The following is a 13266-nucleotide window of genomic DNA, read 5'->3' as shown; positions in this document are numbered from 1 at the left end:
CGCCGCGGCCAGGTCTAGATTCTCCGAGTCAACACGACCCTGCTCAGTCCCCCCGAGAGCATCCACGTGCGATAGACCCGGGGTTGACGATGGAACCATGTTCTACCTGAGCACATCCGTATGCTGTGCCGGCGGACAGGCATCAGTGATATGCTGCCGAGTGGCAATTGTTCATATGTGTGCACTATGTAAGGAATCATGAAAGGCAGAATGTTTCCAGGCCATCCCTCTATCTCCTTGACCACACCTCCTCTCCTTGTGCCTTTCCTGGCCTTTTCACCGGCGCAGCACAATGAAGCCCCCTTGTTCCCTGGCCATCGCCACCCTTTGCTTCTCATGGGTCTCTCCAGGAGCGTTGGCAGCGGACGGCAAGGCTGAGAATGCTGCCAAAGCCAAAGCCTTAGCCGCGTCCATTCAGGTCAGCACAGCTACTGGGCCCGTCCCAGGTAGACCTACCGACATCGAGAGTGCCCGTGCTGCCGTCCTGGCCGGGAACTACACTAAGAAAGTGCACTCCCAAAACAGAGACCGTTGCCCCGCAGCCTGCTCCAGCGCTGCCACCAACACCAGCGCATGGTACGTCTACGGCGGCCTGGATCGCCTCCACAAAGCTTGCCAGAAGCCCATGCTCCTGGATTTCGCTCTATCCAACCCGGTCGACACAGACAAGACCAACGTAGCTGTCTCTGCTTGCACGGCGGATTTGGAGTCGCCCGTGGGCGGCGAAGCCTCCTCCGATCTCGTCTCTCCCACATCATGCGGTCTTGAAGGGGTCGAGACCAGCAAGACTACCCTCGTATGTCCAGCTCAAAAAATCGGGATCCTCCACTTCGACCCATGTCGACGACGTGGCATCCGTCGTGGACCAGCTACATCGGTTCTCCGAGTTGTCGGGCTCAGGCTGCAACGAGACCATAAAGTTCGCTTCTTTCGGCACAGTGGCTGTTGGCCTTTACTCCGGCAGCGGGTTCGCCAACCGAGGTGTCCTCGGACCCATCCTCGGAGCGCTGAGCAGCCAAGTCCGGACCGACAACAGCGTCGCCGAGGAAACCTTCGCCCAACTGTGCAGCAACTCTTCCTCCCGTTATTCCCTGGGTGTCATGGTCAATACCAAAGGCGACCTTGGTGCCGTTCAGCGTGCTCTTCAAACCTGGAAGAGCAGCAGCTGCATTGATGGGGACACAGATGTCTCGGATTGGCAGAGTGTGTCGTACTATGTGCCTTCTCTGTTACTCCACGGTAATAGCTCATCAACAACCAACACTACAGGGACCGCGCATCGACGGGGTATGCTCAAGCGCCTCGTCACTCGCGACGACTCCTGCACAACCATCCAAATCCACTTTGGTGACACATGCGAGTCCCTTGCCGCGCAGTGTGGCATCAGTCAACCTGATTTCAAAAAGTATAATCCAAGCTCCAGCTTGTGCTCTGGGTTGCTCGAAGGTCAGCACGTTTGCTGCAGTGCTGGAAGCCTCCCAGATTTCACGCCCAAGCCAGATGCTGATGGGTACTGCCACAAACACCTCGTGCATGCCGGAGATTCGTGCTCGTCCCTCGCAGCCGCTAACGGTATCACCAACGAGCAAATTGAGGAGTTCAATAAAAATACTTGGGGTGGTAAGCCAAACGGAATAATATTTCCAATTTTCAAAGCTAACCTAAGACGATGACAGGAATGGCTGCGAGAAAATGTTCGCCGACTATAATATCTGTCTCAGCTCTGGATTCCCGCCCATGCCAGCCTCGCTTCCGAACGCTCAATGCGGACCGCAGGTCAACGATACGGCAACGCCCCCTCCAGGAACAGATTTAAAAACCCTCAATCAGTGCCCCCCTTAATGCTTGCTGTAACGTCTGGGGCCAGTGTGGGACGACGGCGGAGTTTTGCACCGAGTCGAAGTCGAAGACGGAAGCCCCAGGAACAGCGGCGCCTGGAGAAAATGGTTGTATATCTAACTGCGGCACGGCTATCATCGCCTCAGAGGCTCCAGCCGAGGTAGTAAGCATCGCCTACTTCGAGGCGTATAACTGGCAACGCCCATGCCTAAGCATGCCGATTACCAAGCTTGACACCAAGGCGTATACCCATGTCCACTTCTCCTTCATCACGCTAAACGAGGACTTCACCATCAGCACGAATGGCGTTGCCGACCAGCTCTCGCTCTTCCGCGGTATGACGGGCTTCAAGAAGATCGTGTCGCTGGGAGGTTGGGGGTTCTCCACCGAGCCTGCCACGTACGCCATTTTGCGCAATGCCGTGGCCACCGAAGCCAATCGCCAAACGCTCGTGACCAACGTTGTCAACTTCCTCAACGATAACCGCCTTGACGGAATCGACTGGGACTGGGAATACCCGGATGAGCCTGACATCCCAGGTATTCCCGTGGGGAGCGAGGACGAGAGTACCGGCTTTTTCTTGCTGCTCGACGAACTGAAACAGAAGATGCCGGCTGGCAAGACAGTTTCTGTCACAGCCCCTGCCTCCTACTGGTACCTTCAGCACTTTCCCATCCAAGCCATCAGCCTCGTGGTGGACTACCTAGTCTACATGACATATGATCTGCATGGGCAGTGGGACTACACCAACAAATACGCCTCTTCGGGGTGCACCTCGTACGATAAGGGACTGGGAAACTGCCTACGATCCCATGTGAATCTTACCGAGACTATCAACTCCCTCTCTATGATCACCAAAGCAGGCGTTCCGTCCAAGATGATCGCTGTAGGCGTCAGCAGCTACGGCCGTTCCTTCCAGATGGAGACCCCTGGCTGTTGGACCGAGCAGTGCACCTACACAGGCCCGGAATCGGGCGCGTATAAGGGCCGCTGCACGGGGACCGCCGGCTACATCTCCGACTTCGAGATTGGCGAGATTCCAGCCAAGAACCCGACGGCCCAGTCTCTGTACGATGCCGACTCCCAGTCTAACATTGTCGTCTTCAACCAGACGCAATGGGTTGCGTACATGGACGAAGACAACAAGGCGCAGCGAAAGGGCCTCTATTCGGGCATCAACTTCATGGGGTCAGCCGATTGGGCTGTTGACCTGCAGTCGGACGATGGCGACGGCGATGGTTCTGGTGGAGATGGTGGCGCCAACCAGACCGTCTACATCGATCCAGCAATCTGGGGCTCAGCGACGCCGCGCGTCACTGCTCCTCCCGGTGTTACGCTCATCTGGCCGCCGATGCCTCTGCCTACACCGACGACTATCACGTTTCCGCCATGGACCACGTCTGTCTCGTACTCCAGCTTGTCGACGACAACAAGCACCGGATCGGACGGGTCTATCACAACTTCCCCTATCTTCGTGTATATAACATGGGAGACTGTATTAACGATCCCTCCGGTAACCACGACGGCCATCCCGGTTTGGGGCGTTACTCTTGACGAGTCATCCACTGATGGAGCCATTCTCCTGACAAGCTCCATACAGCCACCGCCGTTTACCGTTACTGTCACTCCGGTGGTGAACGGCTCAACGTCTGTCATTGACGCTTCAGAAACCACAACTACCACACCAATTCCCATAATCTGGGGCAGTAAGACCTACACTCCCCAATTGTTACGCAAACCAAAGGGCGAAGCACCACCGTCGTCGGTGGGGCAACACTGCCCGTGGGAATCATCACGGTTACGCCCAATCCTCATCCCATGACCACGCCTACGCCTCGGATCACAGATCCGGTTCTCAACTCGCGGCAGCCTTCGTGGACTTCCGGAACAGGGACCAAGATCCAACCCACAGCCAAGCCCGGTTGTAAAGGCTGCGGTACCACTTGTGAGTATTTAGACACGTCATCTCTGACAGGTGATGGGTAGTATGCTAACGCCATCTGTCTAGGTAAATTGTTCTGCGATTCTCTTTGCCCTTTCTGTCCGCCGGGCATCTTCGGCAATCTCCACGGCGGCGGCGGCTCGTCCGGCAGCAACCCAAACGATCCCGACGAGGACCCCGAGGACCCCGAGGACCACCATCATACCATGCTGATCAGCGATCTGGACGGCGAGGGCTACCCCCAGTACATGGCGGCGGCCGACGCGCAGGCCCTCGACGCCGACATGAATGACTGGTTCGCCGCGATCCGCAGCTCGTACGTGCCGACGGTGACGGTGACCAAGACGAAGAAGCCGACGACGTCGACGACGGTGGTGGTGGTGCCGGGGCCGCCGCCGCCCAAGGCGACGTGCGACTACTGGTACGAGTTCTCGCTGCTGCACTTCCGCATCAGCGGCATCAAGGGCTGGGCCGAGGAGGACCGCGGCCGGGGGCTGCACGACAACGAGAACGGCTGCGGCTGGGTGACGTCGTGGTCGTGGCAGTCGCTGACCGAGAGCCGCGAGCCGACGGTCGACTTCTACCTGCCCGTCCTGCTGGCCAACGGCTGCGTCGAGCGCGCCATCGCCTCGGCCGGCGGGCCCAAGGTCTCGTGCACGTACAGCGGCGTCAGGCTCGAGAGCGTCGAGGACGACGGCGGCACGCCGCCCGTGCCGTCGTACGTCCCCATGGACTGGAGCAAGGAGTCGGAGTACGCCGGCCTTGCGTCGGCGGTTCCCACGGCGAGTTGGAGTGCTTCAAGGCCGTCTCGGACAGCGTAGACCTGGTAGGGCTGGACTGGGGTCGGAGCTGGAAGTTTGCTCTGATGTATATATATAGACTCTCTAATGTTGTATGGCATAGTGACGCCAAAATAGTATCCTGATTATGAATTCGATCGTATGTTAAAGATCTCTCGGTTTGACATGTGAAGTAATTGCTTTTTGTTTGAACTATTCATATTCCATGGGTGTGGACATGGGTGAGCAAAAGGGGTTACTTAGATGACTAAGGCATATACTGCCTACCTACCTAGCACAGATATTCAACGTCGTATGAATTCCTGTCGCACGGAGACGACAGGGAGCAACAGGAAGGGCATGCGAGGCTCATCCAGTGAGCAAACTAGCGGGAGAACTGTCTTAGGAATAAAAGTCTCTACTCTCTCTCCCCAGGAGAGAAAGTACAAAAGGCGTCCTGCCCTGCTATATATACATATGAACCAGGTTAGTGGACCCTGCCAATCGGCAGGGTCCTTGTGGGCCTATTCTGCCACAATTCCCCTCCCTGATCGTAGGATAAAAGGTGGGTCAATGGCTACCCCCGCCCCCCTCTTGCTTTTATTTTCTTTAAAGCCGGGATTCCTCCCACTTTTACGAGTCTTTTCTTAACTTCTTAACCCGCCCGTCTATCACACACCTGATTTGGCGGTTCAAGAATTAAGTACTGTCTACTCGTTATTTGTCGCCAAGTATCGTAATATTGACAATATACTTGATTCATTTTGATACGTCTGCCCTATCCCAACATGTCTGCCTCGCCTTCCAATAAACAGGCCGGGGATAGCAACGACCACCCACCGCTCATACAAAAAAGGCTAAGTGAGTCGACTAAGACGGCATGCCCCAGTAAATGAACACTTTGCTAACGGAAATTTCTAGCCACAGCAGATCTGATTTCTCTCTACCCATGCAACCCTCCCAGACGGGGAGTCTTGGAAATTGGTCTAATCAAGATTCAAAACCTGCACCTGCCAGACGAGATCATAGGAACACTCTCTGTGGATAGCTCGACGGATATACCAAAGACAGAGCGATGGCGTCCACTCGCCGTTCTGGAATACGACGGTTTCCAAGTCCCTGCTCCGGCTTTTATGTGGACGAATCAGAACGGTATGGCTTGGACGGAGACATGTAAGCTCGATATCACAGCCTCTTCGGACCTGACGATTCATTTTCTGGCATTTGGATCAAATGACCCGAGCCAGTTACCAAGATGCATATCACTTGCGCGGTTGACTATTGACCCTTTCCTGGAGACTTGGCAATCGTTCGATGTGGCCAACATCGATCTCCCCGACAACACAGGGAACTTGTCCATCCATATTTCCTTTTGGGAGAAACAAGTCGGCCCTTCAAAGATGCCGCAAATGCAGGAAAACTTCAAGAACATCCAGCTGAACGACCTTATCCAGGTCGAGAACGTCTGCGCCAAGAACGGCATATATCCCCTCAAGAGATACTACGGCATGACAACTGTTCATGCTGCCGAGTTCAATGGAGAATCACGGATAGCTCCATTGAGACACCCATTCATCGCGCCACTGAAATATGCGTTTGAGTCACCGGCAGGTTTGAGCCTCCTTTCCCACCTCGGGTCCGGTGGCCATTTGTTCGGCCACCTACAAGAAGAGCGAAGGTTCGACATTGAGAAGGCGAGGTTCTACGCCGCCGAGTTGGTCTGTGTCTTGGAGTTTCTACATGGACAAAACATTATCAACTGTCTGAAGCCGGAGAACACCACGGTAGACCCTTTCGGCCACATTAGCATCTGCGCCCCCGGCCTTTTCGCATTGGAAATCAGCCCCGAAAAGGTGCGGAGTACGCCCGGTGATCCAGATTTCCCAGCCCCTGAGCTTATCCGCGGGGGTGCGATTTCCAAGATTGCAGATTGGTGGACATTGGGCGTCTTTCTCTATGAGATGCTCACCGGTTTACCGCCTTTCTATTCTCATAAAGACGAGGCGAGGAAGACCAATATCACCAGCCAAGACGTACAACTTGCTACAGATATGCAGCCAGAGGCAGTTGGTCTGTTGACTCGTCTTCTTGACAAGAATCCGGCCAAACGCCTGGGTGCTAATGGCGCATCCGAAATCAAGTCTCATGTCTTTTTTGGTGGCGTTAACTGGCATCAGCTGCAGCAAAAGAACCCCACCCCATTCATACCGAGTATGATCAGTCCTGTCTATAAGCTTGAACCTGAGAAATCTTCCTCCCAAGAGAGACCGCAGGATTATACAGGCAGAAGGCGGGAACATAACGGGTGGCTACAGGAGGAATCCCGCCACGGCTTGGAGGGCTTTCTGACCATGTGGATAGAAATAGCCAGGGTCCGGGGCGGGTACGAAGATGATGCGACCAAACAGCCGCCGGTCATACCCGAGGCAGATGGCTGGGAATTTGCATGGGACTCGCCTGCCTGCGAGTTACGATTCAAAAACGCTGTCACCAACCAAGAATTCCTAATCAAATTTCCAAACCAAGAAGCATGGCAACTGGCACCCAGACCCACCGACGAGGCCCAAGTCGATAGTGACCGCGACAGACCAAGCACGCTGTTTTGGAGAGAGGCACTCAGGACGGCGCTAAAGAACAATTATGGCAGACAGCTAATCTCAATGATTCTGCGACAGGGGGTGGTCGACATTAACCAGCCAATCCTTCTCTACGAGGAGCCTGCTGAAACTAAATACTTACCTCTTGAACCAGAAATAATCCCATTGACGCCGCTTGAATGGGCCGTGGAACATGAAAGAGTCGATCTGTTTCATGTCTTCCTGGAGGCCGGTGCCAACGCCAACAGGACCTGCCAGGCAGCCAAGGGCCCGGCACTGCTGAAGGCGGTGCGGAGGAGTACCTATACATGGTACAGGTCCTCGCGCCGCTGACTGGCCGCGTTTCCTGCACCCGGGCTCTCGGCCTCGCCGTCGGCCGGCAAAGCGCCGCCGTCGTCGAGGCCTTGCTCCAAGCACGCTCGCCCTCGACGGAGGGCGGACAGCAGCAGCATGTGCGCTGCGACTTCGAAGCCGACGACGCCCCGCTGCGCGACCGCAGCTACGTCGGCTGGACGCCCGACAACGACCAGTACGTCGGCGGGGGCCCCCGCGCCCGTGCCGCACGACTTCACGCCGCCCCTCGCGCGCGCCGCGCGCCTCGGCAACGCGGCGCTGGTCCGCGTCCTACTGGCGCACGGCGCGGACCCCAACGCGGGATACCACGACGGCGCGCCCGTCGCGGTCCCGTACGGCTGGTACGACAAGGGCGAGAAGCCGGCGGGGCACCCGCCCTCGCCCCAGATCCGCTGCGGCAGGCCGGTGCAGCTGGCCATGGAGCTGCACGGCCACGGCGAGGTCGTGGACTTACTGCTGGACGCGGGCGCGGATGTTACGCTGGCGCAGCCGGTTTGGCCGGTGCCGGTGGGGATGGAGCGCGCGGTGCCGGTGCATACTTGTGCACTGGCGCCGCGGAGTGTGTATCTCAGGGTCACAGCTGCGCTAGAGGATGCGGTGGCGCGGAGAAAAGAAGCGTACTAGAAGCCATTTGGCGCTGACACGAGATAGGGGGCGTAGAGCTAAAGGGTGTAATAGGTTGTTGTGGCTACGGCAAAAGAGGATGCGACGAGCTCTTATAGAAGTTAAAGGTTATTGTTGTTTTACTAGTCCCGAGTGGTGGTGTGTCTAGTGGGGTGGTGGGGGATGGTAGTAACCTGTTTCGTGCACCCTCTCTTAGAGTGTCTACCAGCTCACAACAATCTACCAACGCCTGTCTTCCAGACGTATCAAGTTTCCAGGCATCACTCAGGATCACCCCTCACTCTCGACCGCTGGACACAAAAACAGCGATCACAGCAGCATACGCAGCGGATGGAGCCATCATTTCGTAGCTGGATACCTTCAACGTAGCACCCACCACAATTGAAAAGAGCGCGACGAACACACAAATCACCGCCAGTCGATTGCCTCCAACGGAGCCAGCCGACAGAACTGCCAGCGGCGTAATTAAAAACAAAGCGACAATAAGTGTGGTCACAATCCGGCCTGCTACACTGGCTATCAACACAGTGTTTTGGTATGGCCAAACCCCCTTCGGCAACGTCATGAAGGATCCCGGGCTGTCTTGTCCTTTGCTAATCCTCCAATAGCGGAAAGCACGCAGCTTCTTATGTAGCCATCGTTGGAAAGGGTCGGTCCGAGAGCGCGTTCCAACATCGACTCGGATCAGTCGTGTATTGTACAGTCGCTAGCGAAACCTACGTCCTCTCTCCACTCTCTTATAGTTCTTATTTTGGACCCACCGGTAGGGGTATATGCTGACAGCATGTACCTGTCCATTCTCACAAGTATAGAGCCAATTCTGGCTTTGCTTATCCTTCCCTTGTGCATTCATAAATCGATTACAATATGTATTATGTCCTCTATAGCAAGGTATGATTAAAATATACAAGTCAATGCCACTTCATATATCGTCGGATAAGCTCAATTCCGAGAGAGGTGGCAATACTCGCTCGGCACGCCAAGTATCCAATGTTTCGATGGACGAAGAAGTGTCTGGATGCTCCGGTCTCAGTGTTTTGCGGCGAAGTTGGACGCAAGATTCCATCAAGTCGATAGCATCAGTCGTACGTTCTTGGGAGTACCAGGTGAAAGCCAGGTTGGCCATGCTGGTCAGCGTGGAAGGATGATCCGGCCCGAGTTCCTGCTTGCGAGTCTCCATCACTTCCACTCCCAACTTCTCCGCTGCCTCCCATCGGCCTTGATTCCAGTACGTCAACGCCAGGTTGTTCATACTGGTCAGCGTGTCTGGATGATCCGCCCCGAGTTTTTGCTTGCTCGTCTCCATCACTTCCACTCCCAGCTTCTCCGCCGCCTCCCATCGGCCTTGATTCAAGTACGTTGACGCCAGGTTGCCCATGCTGGTCAGCGTGTCTGGATGATCCGGCCCGAGTTTCTGCTTGCGAGTCTCCATCACTTCCACCTCCAGCTTCTGCGCTGCCTCCCATCGACCTTGGTTCCTGTACGTCGACGCTAGGTTGGCCATGCTGGTCAGCGTGGAAGGATGATCCGGCCCGAGTTTCTGCTTGCGAGTCTCCATCACTTCCACTCCCAGCTTCTCCGCTAGCCCCCACTGACCCTTGAAGTTGTGCACATGACCGACCATCTCTATAGCCTCTAGGCTTTTTTCGTGTGTCCGCCCAAATATCTTTATTCTGCACTTCATTGCCTTCTCTGCTCTCTTCTGTGCTCGATGCCCTTGTCCCATCATCCATAGATACTAGGCCGCTTTATAGAGGATCGCCGCCCATTCCTTCAATGATTCATCATCCTTTGGTTGCTGCTCTGCTGCCGCGACAGTGTGTGGCAGAAGTGCCTGGCAAAGTGCCCAGTTCTCATATACTCCAGTTGGGAGCTGGGCGTTAAGGCGGCAGATAAACTCCGATTTCCACTTTTCCTGCTGTCCCTCAGCTTCAAGCCATCGTTTCGTAGCCAGCTGAACTAAGCTGTGCATTTTAAACGTCTTTCCGTCCTCCACTGTAGAAATAAACGAGTAATCGCGCAAACTAGAGACATCCTTTTCGAACTGATCATCCATGCTAGAGTCCGATTCGACGTCTTTATCGCTTGATTCTTGGTCGCTGCCTGAACCGTCCAAAGCAGAGCTCCGTCGGTATTAGTTTGGTCTACTAGTAGCGCCTTCCTTCTCATCTGAAGTCCGCAGGAGACTCTCAGGGATACCTTGGCGATCGCAGAAACTTATAAGTGAAAGGAGGTCGGCTGCAGATGGTTTAATTTAACGGATGTGGTCGAACGAGATTTGCTATATGATAATAATTGAGTTTTTGGCCTCTCTATCCCGCCGTAATTGCCCGGCTTCGTAATTAAGAAGAGTCGCTCTCTTCCGGTCGCTCTGTGTGAATTTCTCGAGGTATTGCCGCACTGAACAACGCGGAGCTCTCTACGAAATATAGGCTGTCGCTTGGACGATTGCCAACGGCATGTATTCTAGCGTTTTAACGAGGGATTAAATAGTCTCGATATCTCCCTGCTTATGTAGCTTTCCTAGCTTTTTCTACGCGAGGATTATCGCCTCCACCTGATACATAGGATTAACCGTAATGATATCACGTTCCTCGGCTAGTGTCAATACTGCATGCTTGCTTCGGGTAGTGACGAGGATAGATCCATATTGGCAGTTAGGGAGGTAGGAGACGAGTGGCTGACTCCGGCCGTCTGAGCCATCTCGTTCCCCGTCATGATCGGCCGGATTGTGGAGGAGAAAGTCGGCTGCATCAACGTTATCGAGTATAAGGATCTATCTCCCACTCTTCTCGCCACGTAGCCAGTTATAGAGCAACTGGAAGATGTTGTTTTGGGGATTCCTCCGTTCGGGTAGCTTGAGGTAGTCTGCAATGTCTCGGAAGCTCTGCTCGTAACGGGCTGCGCTGCTGGCGTGGATCTAAAAAACCCACGTGTCGGGCGATCGGTCTCGGACTCGGTAGGCGTACTCAATGGCGATCTGCGACTTGCCGACGCCGCCCAAACCGACTAGTGCAGTTCGCGAAGCTGGCTCGCTGCATAAACGGTAGACCTGGTCGAGGATTGTGTCCCGTTGGACGAAGTCTCGGTCACGATTGAAAGGTATAATGGCTGTCGGCTTTGGTGGGGTTTCTGGCCGTCCAGTGTTGGACCTAGCGTTAGCGCCGCCTGGCTGAGGGGCTATTATAGCGGTAACCTACCTAAATTGACGGACCTAGTCTCGCTCTTACGACGTCGTGTATTGCCTTTTTACTAGATATGTATTAGCGACTTGTTCTTAGATAGGCTATTCGGAGATATATTATAAAAGCTGTTGAATTATGGCGAGATCTAGTTTAAAATAGACCTCTATGATTCGTTTCTTTGCAGTCGAGCAAACCGCTCCTGCAGATCGCCCACAGCAGAAGTCTCCTCTTGAACAGTTAATGACGGAGCATGTAACTCACGTTTCTTAAGCGCTTTCTCGTACACGTCTTTGATATTTCTCCGCACAAGCTTCATATTATCTTGATCCGTCTGACCAGGTCCGAACTTGCATACACCTCCGTGGTCCGCGTTTAGCTTGACGACGTTCTCTCGGGTCGCCCGGCATTCCGAGCCGTGCGCTTTCTCGTGGTACAATCTTTATCCAGCAATGGTTAGCAAACCAGCTCTTGTCTTACATTTAAGATAAGATAACGTAACTTACGTTATCCAGGCCGCCCCAGAACGACACAATGTCGTACTCGAGTAGCTGATGGCGCCAATGCTCCTGCATGATGTCCGAGAACATGCTGCCGCTCTTTAATACCTCGAGCACGTCGTCACCCTTCTGGAATCCTGTCGTCGTCGCAATCTTCGATGCTATCTTTCCCAGGCTAACAAGTTTCGAGTCTCCACCTTGATGCGGCGTCGCAAAAAAGACTAGTCCGGAGGTCATGGCTTTGATAGGTGTATATTTCGGGTTATTATGTGCGTTGATTAACGCCTGCTTCACCAGAAGGCCACCTATGCTGTGTGATAGGAATGTTATCTGTCGCGATTCGTCCTCATCCCTCTCGATCCGGATCGCTTCGAGTAGTTCATTCGCTTTTCCTACGAACGTGTCTCGGTCTCGGCCATAGACCGCCGTCGCATTATATTCGTACAGGAAGACACGCGGGTCGGTCACGTACTGCGGAAGGTCGTCACGGAGCCATAGACGGCCTTCGGGTCCCGGAAGACTTCGCCATGTGTCCCAGGCATGGTCGGTGTCGTTCTTGCTTCGCGGGTTAAGGCCGTGTACGGCGATAATGCTAGGTAAGTTAATTAATATTCGATAGAAATAATTGATAGGAACCTTCTTACTCAACTCGGGCCCCCTCGTCCTCACTAGGCCCGCCTAACTCTGGGAACAACTGGCGTAGTGGCTAGCTTTCCGTTAGTCGATGTCCAAAAGAGGCAATAGACACGTACCATGTCTAACACTCGCTGCTCATACCAGCTAAGTTTTGAAGAGCTTGGTGATTGATAAGAAGTGTTTTACGAGGAGACCGGTCTTAACGAAAGACGGACGAGACGTTAATATGCCTTATAGAAGCCGCCAGCCTAGTGCGGCTGACATTACTGCTGCAACTAACCCCGCGCGACCGCCCAATTAGAATCGCATACGCCGCGGTAAATGCTACGCTTAACGGCGAGCGCAATACATGGTATCATATTACGGTATTATTTGCGGGATCGTTTTTAGTAGTACTACTAATAATATTCCTAAGATTAATACCTAATTCTAAGCTTAGGAACCGCCGCTGTTTAGTCTGATTATAGAACTACTTAAGAAATCTACTACTCTAAATTCCGATATAGTACAGGTGATAGTAGGAAATTCTAAAATCTGTGGATGTGGTATCCTTGGCTAGCATACATAGGTGGATAATGCGGGATGGGGGCAAAGGGAGGGAGGTGCTCAAGATGTGCGAGAATGGAGAAAACGCTCAAGACCACTAGATATGGAAGTCGCAAAGACCCTGCCCTAAACAGAGCGGTTACTAGAAAAAATAGCTGTGGAAATCGCAATTGTAGCCTAGCAAGCTGGGAGAGGTAACAAGAACTGAGGGAAAACAAGTGTGGGAATCCTGTAGACCCCGAACAATAGCATCTATTCAAGGGATAA

This window comes from Apiospora phragmitis, assembly GCF_038363925.1.
Source record: "Apiospora phragmitis strain CBS 135458 chromosome Unknown utg000003l:1.0-2676785.0:1.0-2680665.0, whole genome shotgun sequence".
In the NCBI taxonomy this organism is placed as follows: Eukaryota; Fungi; Ascomycota; class Sordariomycetes; order Amphisphaeriales; family Apiosporaceae; genus Apiospora; species Apiospora phragmitis.
This window is presented reverse-complemented; position numbering follows the sequence as displayed.